The sequence below is a fragment of the Budorcas taxicolor genome, chromosome 2, assembly GCF_023091745.1.
Source record: "Budorcas taxicolor isolate Tak-1 chromosome 2, Takin1.1, whole genome shotgun sequence".
In the NCBI taxonomy this organism is placed as follows: domain Eukaryota; kingdom Metazoa; phylum Chordata; class Mammalia; order Artiodactyla; family Bovidae; genus Budorcas; species Budorcas taxicolor.
In genome coordinates, this window is record NC_068911.1 from 54,615,423 (window position 1) to 54,632,974 (window position 17,552).

The 17,552-nt window shown below is 37.4% G+C and overlaps 1 pseudogene; it reads left to right on the plus strand.

Moving 5' to 3' along the window:
- The first annotated feature begins 15,230 nt into the window (after positions 1–15,230).
- LOC128043963 (translation initiation factor IF-3, mitochondrial-like) lies at positions 15,231–16,056 on the plus strand (annotated as a pseudogene).
- Positions 16,057–17,552: the final 1,496 nt, after the last annotated feature.

Consider the following 17,552-nt stretch of genomic DNA (forward strand, 5'->3'; position numbering starts at 1 on the left):
AGCCTGGCTTGGAGAATTTTGAGCATTAATTTACTAGCATGTGAGATGAGTGCAATTGTGCAGTAGTTTGAGCATTCTTTGGCATTGCCTTTTTTGGGATTGGAATGGAAACGGACCATTTCCAGTCCTGTGGCCACTGCTGAGTTTTCCAAATTTGCTGGCATCTTGAGTGCAGCACTTTCACAGCATCATCTTTCAGGATTTGAAACAGCTCAACTGGAATTCCATCACTTCCACTAGCTTTGTTTGTAGTGATGCTTTCTAAGGCCCCCTTGACTTCACATTCCAAGATGTCTGGCTCTAGATTAGTGATCACATCATCAAGGTTATCTGGGTCATGAAGATCTTTTTTGTACAGTTCTTCTGTGTATTCTTGCCACCTCTTCTTAATATCTTCTGCTTCTGTTAGGTCCATACCATTTCTGTCCTTTATCAAGCCCATCTTTGCATGAAATATTCCCTTGGTATCTCTAATTTTCTTAAAGAGATCTCTAATCTTTCCCATTCTGTTGTCTTCCTCTATTTCTTTGCATTGATGGTTGAAGAGGCTTTCTTATGTCTTCTTGCTATTCTTTGGAACTCTGCATTCAGATGCTCTTATCTTTCCTTTTCTCCTTTGCTTTTCACCTCTCTTCTTTTCACAGCTATTTGTAAGGCCTCCCCAGACAGCCATTTTGCTTTTTTGCATTTCTTTTCCACGGGGATGGTCTTGATCCCTGTCTCCTGTACAATGTCATGAACCTCCGTCCATAGTTCATCAGGCACTCTGTCTATCAGATCTAGTCCCTTAAATCTATTTCTCACTTCCACTGTATAATCATAAGGGATTTGATTTAGGTCATACCTGAATGGTCTAGTGGTTTTCCCTACTTTCTTCAATTTGAGTCTGCATTTGGTAATAAGGAGTTCATGATCTGAGCCACAGTCAGCTCCTGGTCTTGTTTTTGTTGACTGTATAGAGTTTCTCCATCTTTGGCTACAAAGAATATAATCAATCTGATTTCGATGTTGACCATCTGGTGATGTCCATGTGTAGAATCTTCTCTTGTGTTGTTGGAAGAGGGTGTTTGCTATGACCAGTGCATTTTCTTGGCAAAACTCTATTAGTCTTTGCCCTGCTTCATTCCACATTCCAAGGCCAAATTTGCTTGTTACTCCAGGTGTTTCTTGACTTCCTACTTTTGCATTCCAGTCCCCTATAATGAAAAGTTCATCTTTTTTGGGTGTTAGTTCTAAAAGGTCTTGTAGGTCTTCATAGAACCGTTCAACTTCAGTTTCTTCAGCATTACTGGTTGGGGCATAGACTTGGATAACTGTCATATTGAATGATTTGCCTTGAAGATGAACAGAGATCATTCTGTCGTTTTTGAGATTGCAGCCAAGTACTGCATTTCAGACTCTTTTGTTGACCATGATGGCTACTCCATTTCTTCTGAGGGATTCCTGCCAGCAGTAGTAGATATAATGGTCATCTGATTTAAATTCACCCATTCCAGTCCATTTTAGTTCACTGATTCTTAGAATGTTGACATTCATCCTTGCCGTCTCTTGTTTGACCACTTCAATTTGCCTTGATTCATGGACCTGGCATTCCAGGTTCCTATGCAATATTGCTCTTTACAGCATTGGATCTTGCTTCTATCACCAGTCACATCCACAACTGGGTATTGGTTTTGTTTTGGCTCCATCTCTTCACTCTTTCTGGAGTTATTTCTCCACTGATCTCCAGTAGCATATTGGGCACCTGGGGAGTTCCTCTTTCGGTATCCTATCATTTTGCCTTTTCATACTGTTCATGGGGTTCTCAAGGCAAGAATACTGAAGTGGCTTGCCATTCCCTTCTCCAGTGGACCACATTCTGTCAGATCTCTCCACCATGACCCACCAGTAAGAAGATACCCCTCGTCCAAGGTAAGGAGCAGCGGCTGTGGTTTGCTGGAGCAGCCGTGAAGAGATACCCCACACCCAAGGTGAGGGAAACCCAAGTAAAATGGTAGGTGTTGCAAGAGGGCATCAGAGGGCAGACACACTGAAACCATACTCACAGAAAACTAGTCAATATAATCACACTAGGACCACAGCCTTGTCTAAGTCAATGAATCTAACTCTAACTCAATTATCTCAGCTTCTGCACAACAAAGGAAAATATAAGCAAGGTGAAAAGACAGCCTTCAGAATGGGAGAAAATAATAGCAAATGAAGCAACTGACAAACAACTAATCTCAAAAATATACAAGCAACTTATGCAGCTCAATTCCAGAAAAATAAAAGACCCAATCAAAAAATGGGCCAAAGAACTAAATAGACATTTCTCCAAAGAAGACATACGGATGGCTAACAAACACATGAAAAGATGCTCAACATCACTCATTATTAGAGAAATGTAAATCAAAACCACAATGAGGTACCACTTCACACCAGTCAGAATGGCTGCGATCCAAAAATCTGCAAGCAATACATGCTAGAGGGTGTGGAGAAAAGGGAACCCTCCTACACTGTTGGTGGGAATGCAAACTAGTACAGCCACTATGGAAAACAGTGTGGAAATTCCTTAAAAAATTGCAAATAGAACTACATTATGACCCAGCAATCCCACTGCTGGGCATACACACCGAGGAAACCAGAATTGAAAGAGACACATGTACCCCAATGTTCATTGCAGCACTGTTTATAATAGCCAGAACATGGAAACAACCTAGATGTCCATCAGCAGATGAATGGATAAGAAAGCAGTGGTACATATACACAATGGAGCATTACTCAGCCGTTAAAAAGAATTCGTTTGAATCAGTTCTGATGAGATGGATGAAACTGGAGCCGATTATACAGAGTGAAGTAAGCCAGAAAGAAAAACACCAATACAGTATACTAACACATATATATGGAATTTAGAAAGATGGCAATGACGACCCTGTATGCAGGACAGCAAAGGAGACACAGCTGTGTATAACGGACTTTTGGACTCAGAGGGAGAGGGAGAGGGTGGGATGATTTGGGAGAATGGCATTGTAACAGGTATACTATCATGTAAGAATCGAATCAGCAGTCTATGTCCGACGCAGGATACAGCATGCCTGGGGCTGGTGCACGGTGATGACCCAGAGAGATGTTATGGGGAGGGAGGTGGGAGGGGGGTTCAAGTTTGGGAACGCATGTACACCCATGGTGGATTCATGTCAATGTAAGGCAAAACCAATGCAGTACTGTAAAGTAAAATAAAGTTAAAAAAAAAAAAAGACTTGCAAAAATGTTAATATACTAATTCCATAAACATTTCATGAAAGAAAATTTTCCTTAGCAGTAATTTGGTTACTTTGAGGTAGAATTTTATAGAAAAGGCTAATATATTAACCCCAAACTCGAAATTTATCTTCCCCCCTCCCCCAAATTTTCCCTTTGTTTAACCATGTTTGTTTTCTAAATCTGTGACTCTATTTCTGTTTTGTAAATCATTTCACTTGTATTATCTCTTTAGAGTTCACATGTAAGTTATATCATTTGAGATTTCTCTTTCTCTAACTTATTTCACTTAGTGTGATAATCTCTAGGTCCAAAAATGTTTAATCAATGAGGACCTACTGTATAGCCCTCAATATTCTGTAATAACCTATGTGGGAAGGGAATCAGAAAAAGAATGGGTATATGTATATGTATATGTATATGTATATGATTATGAACTAAACCACTTTGCTGTGCACCTGAAGCTAAATCAACCTTGTAAATAAACTATATACCCCAATATAAGTTTAAAAATTAAGACAGAAAAGGCAGATAAATACTTGATTTTTCCCTTATTTAGCAATTTTTCAGCAATATATGTTGATTGTATAGCATTTTCCAAGGGTAGCTAATAGTGGTTCATTACCCACTGAGCCATCAGGGAAGCTCTCCACATTGTTTAATAACTGGATAAATTAATATAAGATCATTTACTGTGGCAGGATCATTGAAGCTTAGCAATAAAGGTGAAATCTTTGAAGGAAAAATCACCAGATTTTAAAATATAAAAATATTAATGTTGTTAAAATTTTAACAAACTAAAAATGTGAACAATAGATGAAAGAATTTATTTGCAACAGACATGGCAAACCATGGGCAAATGTCTCCTGGGCTTATTGCAGTTCTTCCCATTTATCTTTGAGTTTGATGGATCAGTGGGTAATGAACCCACCTCCAATGCAGGAGACACAGGAGGCATGAGTTCAATTACTGGGTCAGGAAGATCCCCTGGAGAAGGAAATGGCCACCCACTCCAGTATTCTTGCCTGGAAAATCCCATGGACAAAGGAACCTTGTGGGCTACTGTCCAAAGGGTCACAAAGAGTGAAAATGACCAATGACTAAGCACAGCCACATTTATCTTTATGAATCAGTCAGATTAAATACCTCAGAACTTTTAAAAGAAAAAGAAATGTCTGTGGAAATGTAGCTATTTAGTAACATGTGAAAAAAATAGGAGTGTCAAAGATCACTCAATCTTCATTTTCTTCCTTTAAACATCAGAGTGAATTTTCATTGTTCGACTATTCTTTATCTTGGGATATATATTGTTAATCAATTGTCCTGTACTCTGTCTTAGTTTCTCATATTCCTAATTCTTATATTACCAGTAGAATGTGATTTTTTTTCTGAGTATCATCTAAATACAATGAATATAATGCAACACTGGAAGATATAGGCCATTATCATGTTTATGGTATTTTATAAAATGATCCCCAGCCCCCACTCCACCTCCTTAGCATTTTCACCTTCAAGAATGATTAGGCTTTCCTGGTTCTTTCTTAACTATAGATGTTTGGGAAGTGTGTATGTGTATGTTTGTGGGAAGTTTGAGGGGAAGGTGTGTATGTATGTATCAGGGAATGCAGGCATCCAGGTAGTATGCTAAGACAGTCATTTTCATTGATTTATTTTTTTCTTAAAAGTCTATTAAGTCAGTGGAGTTGTACTTTACAGGTGGCTCTTAAAAATCTTTAGGAATAGATATTTAATAAATCAAAATCTTCTGGCTAATTGATATTGACATGTACAATGATATCTTCGCTTCACGAGACATTTTAGGTCTAAACATATACTTTCTGGTACCTGTTTGTATTGCTTTTGCTTCTCTTTTCCAACAGAAGAACATTTAGAAATGTTCTATGTGAGGAATTTCTCATACCTGACAGTTGCTTTATTTTTGCTTAACAAATCTACACGTTTTGATAATCACAAACAGAACTTTGAAAAAACTGAAATTCACCTTATTGTCCAGTGTTTATTCAAGAGAGTTGTATCATTATTATTTTTTATTGATGTTCTTATTTTCTGTTAGTTTATTGCCAAAGAAAGAAAGAATGCTCAGACCAAAGGTTTGCCAAAAGTCAGAATGCCTGTTTTTAATCCACCTGGATCAGAATTGAATCCACTTCTTTGGTTAAAAAAAAAAAAAAAAATCAGAAGCACACATTAATGTATATTGCTCTTAGTCCAACCTAAGAATGCCTTTATCTACTATACTTATATTAGACTCATGTGCTATTATATCTCTCTTTCGATTGGTTTATGCCACTTTCATGAGGAAATGTACATGAAAAACTATAAAGGTGCTGATGACACTTTTAAAAGGTACTGATGACACTGAGCTTCCTAGTTTCCACTCCTTTGTCATTCTTTTTAAAAGTTTTATGTTTTGGGATCTATTCTTTGACAAAATGGCCTATGCCACCCCCAATCCTCTCCTTCTATATCCTTCTTACCATTCTTTCCAGGAGAATCCATCTCAGAATGGATGTAGAAATGTAAGACAAGAATAATTATAGAGGAATTGGGTGACCAGTTCTCCAGTCGCTTGAAAGAAATGAAAGAGGTGGCCAGTTTTATTGCTTACAGATTTTGCATTTATCTGCCCAGGAAAAATTGAAGTACTCAAAGAAAATTTACTTCTAACATTGATTCTGGCTAGCAACTTTGCTCAGCTTCTGACAAATATAATATAATGAAAGCTTCCTGGTCCAGTTTTATTATGTCTTGGTGTCGACTGTTTTTAGATTACTGCTGTAAATTGATTGTTGGCCCTAGTTTTTGAAGTGATGAGAGGTTTTTGTTTTTTTTCAAGGTCTGTTGTATTGGGATGTTCAAAGATATAACATCAAGGTTGACTCCTGGAGAGTTCATATTTTAAAACCAAACTAGTTCTTGCTTCTTTCTGACTAAATATAGTTTCTGAAAACTGACTTTCCTTTACACTGTCTCAACTTTATATTTCTTTCTTATGTTTATGCCAAGGGCCTAATTATGAATCCCTACTAGGTTTCTTCTGATCACTAATAGTATTTAAAGTTCAATGAGCTCTTTGTTCATGCTTTTCTAAGCTGGTCGGAAAGAACCTGTTTACTTCCTCATTTGTGTCTTGCTATTTCACCTGTATAATAAGCTATATTTATGTTTGGTTTTTTTTTTTTCCTTTCTCAAGTAAAACATATAAAATTTTGAGCTTTCACTGAAGCTACTTATTTGGCTAATATTTAACTGCATTTTTAGTTTTAACATACTCTTTATATTTGTCAATATTGACTAATTAAAATTTGTAAGGCTCAAAAGAGATCTACAGAAATATTCTTGATAAAAATCTACCTGTTAGCAGTTAAGGTATGCATCATGATGACAGAACATTTCATTGACAATAAATGGAATCCTTATTCTCATTTCTAGATTTTGCTGTCATCCTCATTGTGCTCTACGCAAGAGGGATGATACTCAGAAATAAAAGGACTAAAACATCTGGAAAATTCCAGTGTGATTTGGTACTCAGTAAGTAAGGAATGTCAAAAATAGGAGAGTTTCTGAATACCTGAGTTGGTGTGCATGTGGTGTTTTCTTGTTGGGAGTGTGCAGGGGGAAAGGAGAAATAAATAATTCTATACAACAGTCTGGCTCTGCTGAGCATGGATTTCACACTGAGGGAAGACTAAGAATAGCAACAACTAGTCTAGGAAGCTTCCACGGTCCCAAGAAGCTCTTTCCCACAGAGAATCACTTGTGTCTGCAACTTTCCCACAAAGACCCCCACTTTGACTGCTACACTGCACATCTTGCTCAGAAGTGTAGTCGCTTTATTATCCCATTATCCTTTTTCACGTATTTGACCTGCCTGCCAAAGCTGCTGTGGGAATGAGAAATACTTTGTGCACATTCAACCTCTCATCACACCTCTCACGGGTGAGGGGCCTTCTGAGTAAAGTCACAGCTGATATGCTCAGTCTTGAAAATAGTAGACGAATTGCCTACCCTGGTTCGTGAACTTCTGCTATTGCACAAAGCAAACTAAAGAAACAATGTAATCTCTTATTTTAAAATTTTATCTTTCACAGCCTGCTATGTAAGGCAGTTCTGTGAATCTGCTGACACCTTAAATTCTACTTTGGAAATTTCCACTCTATTTCAAATATCCACTCTACTCAAAATTTTATATAAAGTTATCCCTTCCATACACTGTAAGTATGAAACTTCTTCCTTTCTTTCCTAAAGCATACTAAGTCACTTCAGGAACCAGCTCCCTTAAGACAAAACCACTAAATCTTGCTGGTTATACAGCAGCCCCAAATCTTACCACAGTGCTTGTCAAAGGGTGAGAAATATTTTCTGTGTAAGCTCCTGCAAGGTTCATAGGCTTACTAGATTGTGCTTTCTAGCTAATAGGAAAGAAAAGAAAACTGCAGAAGCCCCTAGAGAACCTTCTGGCAGAAAGTAGATAACACAAAATAAAATCACTGTTTTATTTTATTAAGGACCTTTGTGAAGGTTCATTTGAAACAATTTAGTCTGTCTAACATAATTAAGTCACTAAGCAGCATCAGATAGTAGCCAGTTACAGCCTTGCATTAATAATGTCTAATCCACTTATAATTACTCTAATGCATCTCTAGGAAGCATACACAGAATTTTACAAAATGCAATATGAGGAGTAAGGACAGTTGAATGATGAATAATAAAATAGATTAAATTGTAGTCATTTGAGCTGCTATTTGCAATGTATGGCTGCGAACTGGCCATCCAAGATTGGTTTGTATGTTTGTTTTTGGTGTTTTGATAAATAAGTTCAATAAAGCTATCCAGATAGGAAATCTGGAGCTGGAGTATGAGAATTTTTTCTGGGCCTTCACAAGAAATGAGTTTTTGAGACAGGAACACTAAGGAATGTTAAGGGAGAGTCACTATGGAAGCAATATTGTGTCCAGCAAAATCCACTTTGGTAAACTCTCAACCCATTATCTCTTAATAATTGATATTCCTCAGCTGAATTGAAGTGAGTTTAATCAATTGGCATAAGAGAGAAAGGAGGATAAGGGTTAGAAAGAAGATTTTTGCTGTAGAACAGATCTAAAATTGATTAGGGTTTGAAATGGGTTTGTTGAAGGGGTTAAGAAACATTATGGTTGAATAAATGGCATAAACTCTATTATAGCCCCATTTCTATATTTGCACTTGAAATTTAAAGATTTTTGTTCCTCTAGAGTTTGAGAAGGAAAATCTTGCTTGAACAGAGCTTTTCTGATGGAAGAGAAGGCAAATCAGGTATTACAATATTTAATTGACTAGACACAGGGTTAAATCTCAAGGTAATTCTAGCATCTGAAAAACTATTATCTCTACATTTCAGAAGGTATATATGTAGAACAACTTCTGGGTTGCTGAAGTCTTACTGATATACTCAGCAAGACTGATGGTGTTAGTAAATTCCATCTGCTTATCTAGAATCTGAATTATAGTTATTGGTTTAAAATTGTTTATATTATTTGAAACAAATTGTTATAAACATAGCATAGATGTTATATATTTTTTCAGACTACATAGATTCCAATTTGTTTGACTTGTTTACATATATATATAAGAAAATATAAAATAAAACACTGTATATTATTTTATTGTTGTGAGTAACAGAAATTTGGACTATTCCACTATTTCTGGTTATATGACAACTAGAAAGATTGAAAGACTTCTGGGAAAAACTAACCCTGGGATCTTAGATATATTTGGATCAAGATAACAAATGGAGATAAACTCTTTAAAAAAGTTCCATGATTGTTCAAGTGACAAATTTCATTTGTTCATTTGACAAATATTAGTGAGCTGGCTATATACCAGGTACTGATTTGGTGTCTGGGATGTGGCAGTGAAAGAACACAAGTCTGTGCCCTTGTTTGGACTGAAACTGAGAATAGACACACTTTGCCAAAATAGTGTCATAATTAATGGAGGAGAGAGTACAAAACCAAAAATGTTAATAAGAATAGTGGAACTGAAATTTACATTTAGACTTCATGACCTTTGAAAAGCATTTGGATATATAATTTACATTTGCAAGGTTCAACTAGTGTTTGTTGAAGGATCTGTTTATAAGAATCTATGGGAGAAATAAGCTTAGTACACTAACAGGGATAGCTTGTTTCCCTTAAGAAAAAATATATACGTATGTGTACATATATATATATATATATATATGTATTTTATAAACACTATAAATTTCATTTTATCTTCTGCATTGGCTGCTGAGAATATCAGTAATAAATTTGAGGCTAACATCTAGCAATGGAAAATGAATGTGTTATTGTTATTATCTTTCTTTGTTCTTAGAATCTATTTTTAGAAAGACACAGGATTTTAAACAAACAGAAAAAAATGACAGTTACAATCACGGTTCCATTTGTAAATCCAGTTGAAGCTTTTTAAAGCACTGCAATATATCAGTTAGATAATAGGACCTGAGCCTACCACTGTAGAACAGTTTCCTCAGAGCTTAAAAAACAAATAACTCTACTTTATTAAGATCAGACTCCAGGTCCCAGAAGAATATTTTTCTTATCATATTCCTATCATGATATATATTCCTATCTACCTATCTACACACACACACACACACACACACAATGTATTTTTGAAAATGTATTTCCTAAACTGAATAAAATCAGTTTAAAGTACAATCTGTTAATGCAGACAGATGACAATGGCAAAGCTATTAGGGGGGTGGAAGATGACACTGTTGAAGGATGTGTTGAGGGATAGTGAATTGAAGCAAACGGAAACAATGGGAAACAGAAGCAGAAAATCAGCCAGTTATCATCCCAAAGATCCCCAGACTCTGCAGATATCAATTTGTGCCACAAACCAAGACACTTTATGTAGTACGTAAAGAAATAATCCTGATTATGGATATATTTGGATGAAGGGTAATAGAGATTGACAATATAAAGAGGTAATATGATTGCTCTGGGATAGATGTCATTTGTTCATCCAACAAACAGCATCAAATAACTCTGACTAGCAGTAGCATTTTATTTGGTATCAAAAAATGATGGTGGAATTTAAAAATGTGTTGAGTTTGTTTTACATACTTAAAAGTTGCAATGGTAGGAAAATGATAGTGAAAGTGAAGTCCCTTAGTCATGTCTGACTCTTTGCAACCCTGTGGAAGGTAGCTTACCAGGCTCTGCCATCCATGGGATTTTCCAGTCAAGAATACTGGAGTGGACTACCATTTCCTTCTCCAGGGGATCTTCCCAACCTGGGGATTGAACCGGGTCTCCTGCATTGCAGACAGACACTTTACCATCTGAGCCACCAGGGAAGCCCAATGGTAGGAAATAGAGTTAAAAAATCCCTTAGGATTTGTAATCTACTCCAAATCTACTCCACATGAACAGAAAGAACTAAATAGAAATTTCTGTATTTTACATACTTGTTACTCATTGTGTTTCAGTTAAAGCAAGGAAATACTTTCTTACACGATTTGATCTAGCTTTTTTTTAAAAAAATAATTTTTAAGAAGAATTCAGTGGTCACTGTGGTTATCACTGGCTATACCACCAGTGGGCTGAACCTACTTCCTCAGGTTTAGTATCTGGAAATCTATTCAATAAGTGATGGTTCAGTTAAGATTTTTCTAAGGTAGAAGCTGACAGATGCAGAAACTGGTGGCTGAGGTATTGGGTGTATTGCCATCTCTCTCTTTTGCTGAATTGAGGTGGAAAGTAGAGGCCAAAAGAGCTATTCTACATCCTCTGGCAATTTCCCAGAATTTTACAAGCAGCCACTTGACCAGCTTCAGGCTATGTTTACTGCCTGCTAACATAAGATTAAAATGAGTGTAATTTCCAGCTTTTGTGAAAAGTATCAGATGATTGAGTAATCAGATGTTCACCTGTATTGCTTACTGCAGTGAAACATGGATTAAATGTGCAGTAAAAATATCAATGTATCTGTACAAGGAGCTATATATTCATTTGTTTTCTTTGACCTAGCTTAGTTGTTTCATTGGAAGAGAAGGGAAAAGAGAAGTTTTCCCCTCCCCTTAGGCACAAGTTGTCACACTTCATACACTCTGTGCCACAGCAATTAAATATTTCTTTAAAAAGGCATTAATGATAGATCCAGTAAATTTCTCCTATCCAGGCTCCACAATGATAGCAATTCAAGTTAGTGTTGATTCTGAGCGATACTCATGAAATCAAAGCCCAACAAAAGGACAGTTAGAGTACTACTCATATTCCCTGCATCTTGAGGTCAGATTGAAGAGCCAGGTGCTGAGTGGTACCTTCTAACTTAAGTGGATGAGAGAAGAGCATCTCATTTGTACTCAATAAATAAATTGTTCCATAAATGTGACAATTGGGTGTGTCACATTTATACTCAGTCTTTAGATATTAGATTGAACAATTTCTACAATGCTGGCTTTTTTGAAAGAGTTCTCAAAGGCTTCTGTTTCTTGGCTTCTGGTTTTAATTTTAAAACAAAAATGAAAAGGTACTCCATGAACAAATACGCTATTGTCTTTGAAGCATTTGATCATTGATTTAATGAAATCATATATATTTATTAAATGCCTATGGTGTGTTTTCAAGTTGCTGTGGCCTCTGGTTTAGAGAAGAGGAAGAGTTTTTGTTCTTAAGAGTGTGTTTTTTTCTTCACTTAGAGGAGAAATGAAAAATTGAGATGTAAACATAAATACTAATGAAAAACTTTAAATGATGAGGGTCAAATTATTTGTTCTCACAAGAAATTAGGTTTGTGTATATACAAAGGAATTATTTCCAGTTAATATAATTAAGAAATTTACATATGATTGGGATTTAAGTTAAAAAAATTCAAGGTTGTAATTTTTATAGTTTTAAAGTAGAGGGAATGGGAGTGGTGAAATAAGAAGTAGTAAAGAATGTTGGAAGTATATGGTAGAGGTTACTAGTTAGGTAATTAATTGTATTATACTAATCACACAAAGCAACACTGCAAAAATAATGTAGGATTTAAAAAGAAAAGCAAAAGAAAAAATAACTTGGCCTTGCATCCCTTCTCAAGCAAATGATCTATTTTCATTTTTTTATGTTCTCACTGAAGATTTTTGAACAGTGAAATGACATGATGAAAAGTGTGTTGTAGGCCTTTTAGGAAGATTAATCTATCAATAGTAAGCAAGATGGAGAGTGAAGAGAAGTGCCTGAAATCTCGAGACCAATTATAATTCTATTGAAGTAATCCAGGTGAGCAGTGATAAGGGCCTGAACAGAAATGGAAAGAAATGGGAAGTTGTAAGAGGTATTGAAATGGAAAAATCACTGATTGGATATGGGACATTAGAAAAAGGCAATCTTTAGAGATAACTGGAGCCTGAGTTAACAGCAATAGTTTCAGAGATAGAAAGCAGAAGTAGAACGATGAAAGTAGGTATCATGAAAAATGATTTATGCAACATATTATATTTTAAAAAATATGGTCACACAGAAATGATGCTAATATATTTAAAGATGGACAATTGGAATACATATGCATATTTCTAATTGTAATGTCTTTTCCATATTCCAATCCTTCCTAATCATGTAAAACGGACAGTTGAAGTGAAATCAGCATGATGGTGATGTGAATCAATGCTTTTTTAATCTAGCCTTTGATTTACAACTAATCAGACAACTATAACCAAAAAAAAAAAAAAAAAAAGTACTTCTGCAAAGAGCACCAGGCACCTGAGAGATTCATTCATCTATGCACCCAAAAGTGGGTGGAATGGATCACGGAGGAGGTGACGGAGCAAGGAGAGTTGCAGAGAGGCCAGCAGTGGCCAGGGGCAGTGATGGAAGAGAAGCTGGTTGCTAGTCCAGCTGTGAGCTGGCACCCTTTTTCTGGTAGAGAAGGGTGGAGGATGAAGGCAATGAATGGGGGCCCACTTGGCCACGTGTGTACAGCAGGAGGGAGTAGGTGCTTCCTGAGGAGAGACTGCACTGTCTACAGGGAAGGAAAAGAAAGGGAAATAGCTAGACAGAGAGAATAGAAGCAAAACATCTCCTGTTGTCTGCCTAGAAAGGCAAGAGGACTGTCCACTGGCTTCTGAGACCTCCAGCTAGAGGATCTTCCTACCAAGTTGTGGGCACACCCGAAGTCCCCAGTGTTAAGTACACACTTCACCCTGCTCTGGCACCATCTTTTTCTTTTTTTAATGCATAACTCCCAACATTATCAGAAATAAGCTCCAATAAGAAAAACAAAAATTTTGTTCTCTATCTAGAAAGCAAAAGATAGACTCCGCACTATGGAAGGCAAAGGGGTCTCACCCCAGAGCCTGTTTGCAGGCTGCTTCTGCCAAACCTTATCAATCAGTGGTCTGATATAGGACAGTCAGGGTTGTTGCTGAAGAGCCCCGGAAAAAGCAGTTACGACAGAAGCAGGAGCTGTAGGAGAGGAACCATGACCACAGGAGATGGGGTCTGGAGACATCTGTCAGTCTGTCTTCCGGTACTCATAGGATGTGGAGTTTTTCAGTGATTCAGTCTCAAGTATTAGCTAGCATTCAGGACTGGAAAAGGTCACTTTTCATTCCAATCCCAAAGAAAGGCAATGCCAAAGAATGCTCAAACTACTGCACAATTGCACTCATCTCACAAGCTAGTAAAGTAATGCTCAAAATTCTCCAAGCCAGGCTTCAGCAATATGTGAACCATGAACTTCCTGATGTTCAAGCTGGTTTTAGAAAAGGCAGAGGAACCAGAGATCAAATTGCCAACATCCACTGGATCATTGAAAAAGCAAGAGAGTTCCAGAAAAACATCTATTTCTGCTTTATTGACTATGCCAAAGTTTTTGACTGTGTGGATCACAATAAACTGTGGAAAATTCTGAGACAGATGGGAATACCAGACCACCTGACATGCCTCTTGAGAAACCTATATGCAGGTCAGGAAGCAACAGTTAGAACTGCACATGGAACAACAGACTGGTTCCAAATAGGAAAAGGAGTACGTCAAGGCTGTATATTGTCACCCTGTTTATTTAACTTATATGCAAAGTACATCATGAGAAACACTGGGCTGGAAAAAGCACATGCTGGAATCAAGATTGCTGGGAGAAATATCAATAACCTCAGATATGCAGATGACACCACCCTTATGGCAGAAAGTGAAGAGGAACTCAAATGCCTCTTGATGAAAGTGAAGTAGGATAGTGAAAATGTTGGCTTAAAGCTCAACATTCAGAAAATGAAGATCATGGCATCTGGTCCCATCACTTCATGGGAAATAGATGGGGAAACAGTGGAAACATTGTCAGACTTTATTTTTTGGGGCTCCAAAATCACTGCAGATGGTGATTGCAGCCATGAAATTAAAAGACACTTACTCCTTGGAAGGAAAGTTATAACCAACCTAGATAGCAGAGATATTAAAAAGCAGAGATATTATTTTGCCTACAAAGGTGCATCTAGTAAAGGCTAAGGTTTTTCCAGTGGTCATGTATGGATGTGAGAGTTGGACTGTGAAGAAGGCTGAGCGCCGAAGAATTGATGCTTTTGAACTGTGGTGTTGGAGAAGACTCTTAAGAGTCCCTTGGACTGCAAGGAGATCCAACCAGTCCATTCTAAAAGTGATCAGTCCTTGGTGTTCATTGGAAGGACTGATGTGGAAGCTGAAACTCCAATACTTTGGCCGCTTCATGCAAAGAGTTTGCTCATTGGAAAAGACCCTGATGCTGAGGGGAGGGGATAGGGGGCAGGAGGAGAAGGGGACGACAGAGGATGAGATGGCTGGATGGCATCACTGACTCAACGGACATGAGTTTGAGTGAACTCCGGGTGCTGGTGATGGACAGGGAGGCTTGGCATGCTGCGATTCGTGGGGTCACAAAGAGTCGGACATGGCTGAGCGACTGAACTGAACTGAACTCCAGTAAATGCCATCCACTGAGCATGATTACAGTTCTTCATAAAAAGGATGGCTGCTCTTTTCCTGAAGAAGTTCACATTACAAGCCAGAAAGAATAACTCCATTCGAAGATATTTGAGTAACTACATCCTACAGAAGCCCGTGCCCGTACAGCGGTCCCCAGTATCAGCCTACCTCATTCACACAAAAGCTTTTAGTACTGAAGATACCCAGGACGAGGGAAGGGGAGAAAAAAAAAAAAAAAAAAGGATGAGATGTCTGTCAGTAACGTTGGGAAAAAAAATCAACAAGTGTTATTATTCATATGCTGGAGGAGCAGGCCAATGACCACATGCACAGAGCTAACGCGATCAGGCTCAGGGCTGCAGAGCGGGACCTACGGCTGGTGAAGAGGGACCTAAGTGTGGAACCCGCCCAGTATCAGCTCCTGACCTGCTCACAGATCCACCAGGTGCGGCTGTGGCTCAGAAAGACGGAGAGGGCTGAACTCAAGCCGGAACCCACCCTGACAAAGGAACTGACTTTTTCTTCAAACGTTGGACAACATGATTGGGATACAAAGAGTAAACAGATTCAGCAGTGGATCAAAAAGAAGTACAAAGTTCAGATTACAATAAAGAAAGGGAAGAATGCAGGCAAGCCTGAAAAAAAAAAAAATGCAGGAAACAATAGAATCCTCCAGACGATGTCTGGAACAGTGACTTTCTCATCCAGGCCTTAGCCCATTACAGGTGACAAGGCTGTGATGTGTGTTCTTGGTCTCTTGGGCAAACGGGAGGAGAATGCATGGAGAGTAGCTCAGGGTACCCAGAGAAGAGACACTGTGAGCAGGGAAAATGGGAAGGATGTAGCATCTGATGTCCTGCACCAGTGATTTTTAATGAAAAACATGCTTCTGAGAGATGGAAAAAAGAAAAGAAAAAGGCTCCTATCGCTCTATTGAGCTATTATAATTGAAGTGACCCAAGCCTTGCTTAAGTAAGAAAGGTGTTCACTATGTCAAATGCAGTGGCAGAGACAATTCTCATCAAACACTATGAAAAATCACAGTATTATGGTATCACAAAAAGAAAATGGCAGTTTTCCAACAATCAAACCCAAAGACATGGACCATTAGGATCTATATGAGGAATTTCAAAGAGCTGTTATGAAGAAATCCAACAAATTAAAGAAAATTCAGAAGGGAAGTTCAATGACCTCAGAAATAAAAACAGACAGAGGAGTACTTTACTAAAGAGACTGAAATTCTAAAAAAGAAACAAGTAGAAATTCTGGAGCTGAAGTACTTAGTAAATAAGGTAAAGAATGCCTTAGAAAGCTTTGAAAATAGAACAGATCATATGGAAGACAGAATTTGCAAGCTCAAGGGAAAAAATATAGAAATAATTTTGAGGAGGAAAGAAAAGTAAGGTTTTTTAAAAGTGAAGAAACTATGTGAGAACTTACTCCATTAGAAAAGTCAACACAAGAACTATGTGTTTCTTAGAAGCAGAAGAAAGAGAGAAGGGAGCAGAGGGTATATTTAAAAAATGATAGTTGAGAACTTCCTAAACCTGGAACGAACTTGGTATACAAGTCTATGAAATTATACAACACCTTATTATCTAAATGCAGAAAGATCTTCAAGATACATTATATTGAAATTATCAAAAGTTAACAATACAGGAAAAATTTTAAAACCAACAAGGGAAAAAAAGACCATCACTTATAAAGGTACCCCCCTTTAGGCTATCAAGAGATTTCTTAGGAGAAACTCTACAGGCTAGGAGATAGTAGAATGGCATATTCAAAATATTGAATCATAAAAATTGCCAGTCAAGAACATTCTATCCAGCAAAGTTACCGTTCAAATATGAAGGCTAAACAAAGGCTTTCCCAGATAAACAAAACAGAGTTCACTACCACTAGACCTACCTTACAAAAATATTGAAAAGAACTCTTTAAGCTGAAACAAAAGACTAAAGTACACAGTACTCTAATCTATAGGGACAGACATAAAGGTAGGATGGCAGAATGAAATTAGGCCAACTAGGGAGCTGTTTCAGTAGTCCTGGCAAGGGATGTTGCAAGGTAACTTGAATTAGAAATTATAGATGTGGAAATGGTGAGTATTGGTTGGATCTGGCCAACATTTAGAAGCTAGAGCAGATCTGATTTGATAATGATTAAGGTATGAGATATGAGAACAAAAAATTTAAAAAAATGATGTTTTATCAGCTTAAACAACTAAGAATGTTGGTACCATTTACTAAGATGAGTAAAATAGAGGAAACTGCAGGAAATGCTTTTTGTTTGTTTGTTTGTTTGTTTTAATGTGTTAATCCTGGTTTTAATCTGGGACATCCACATGGTAAGGTTGTCTAGAGAGCT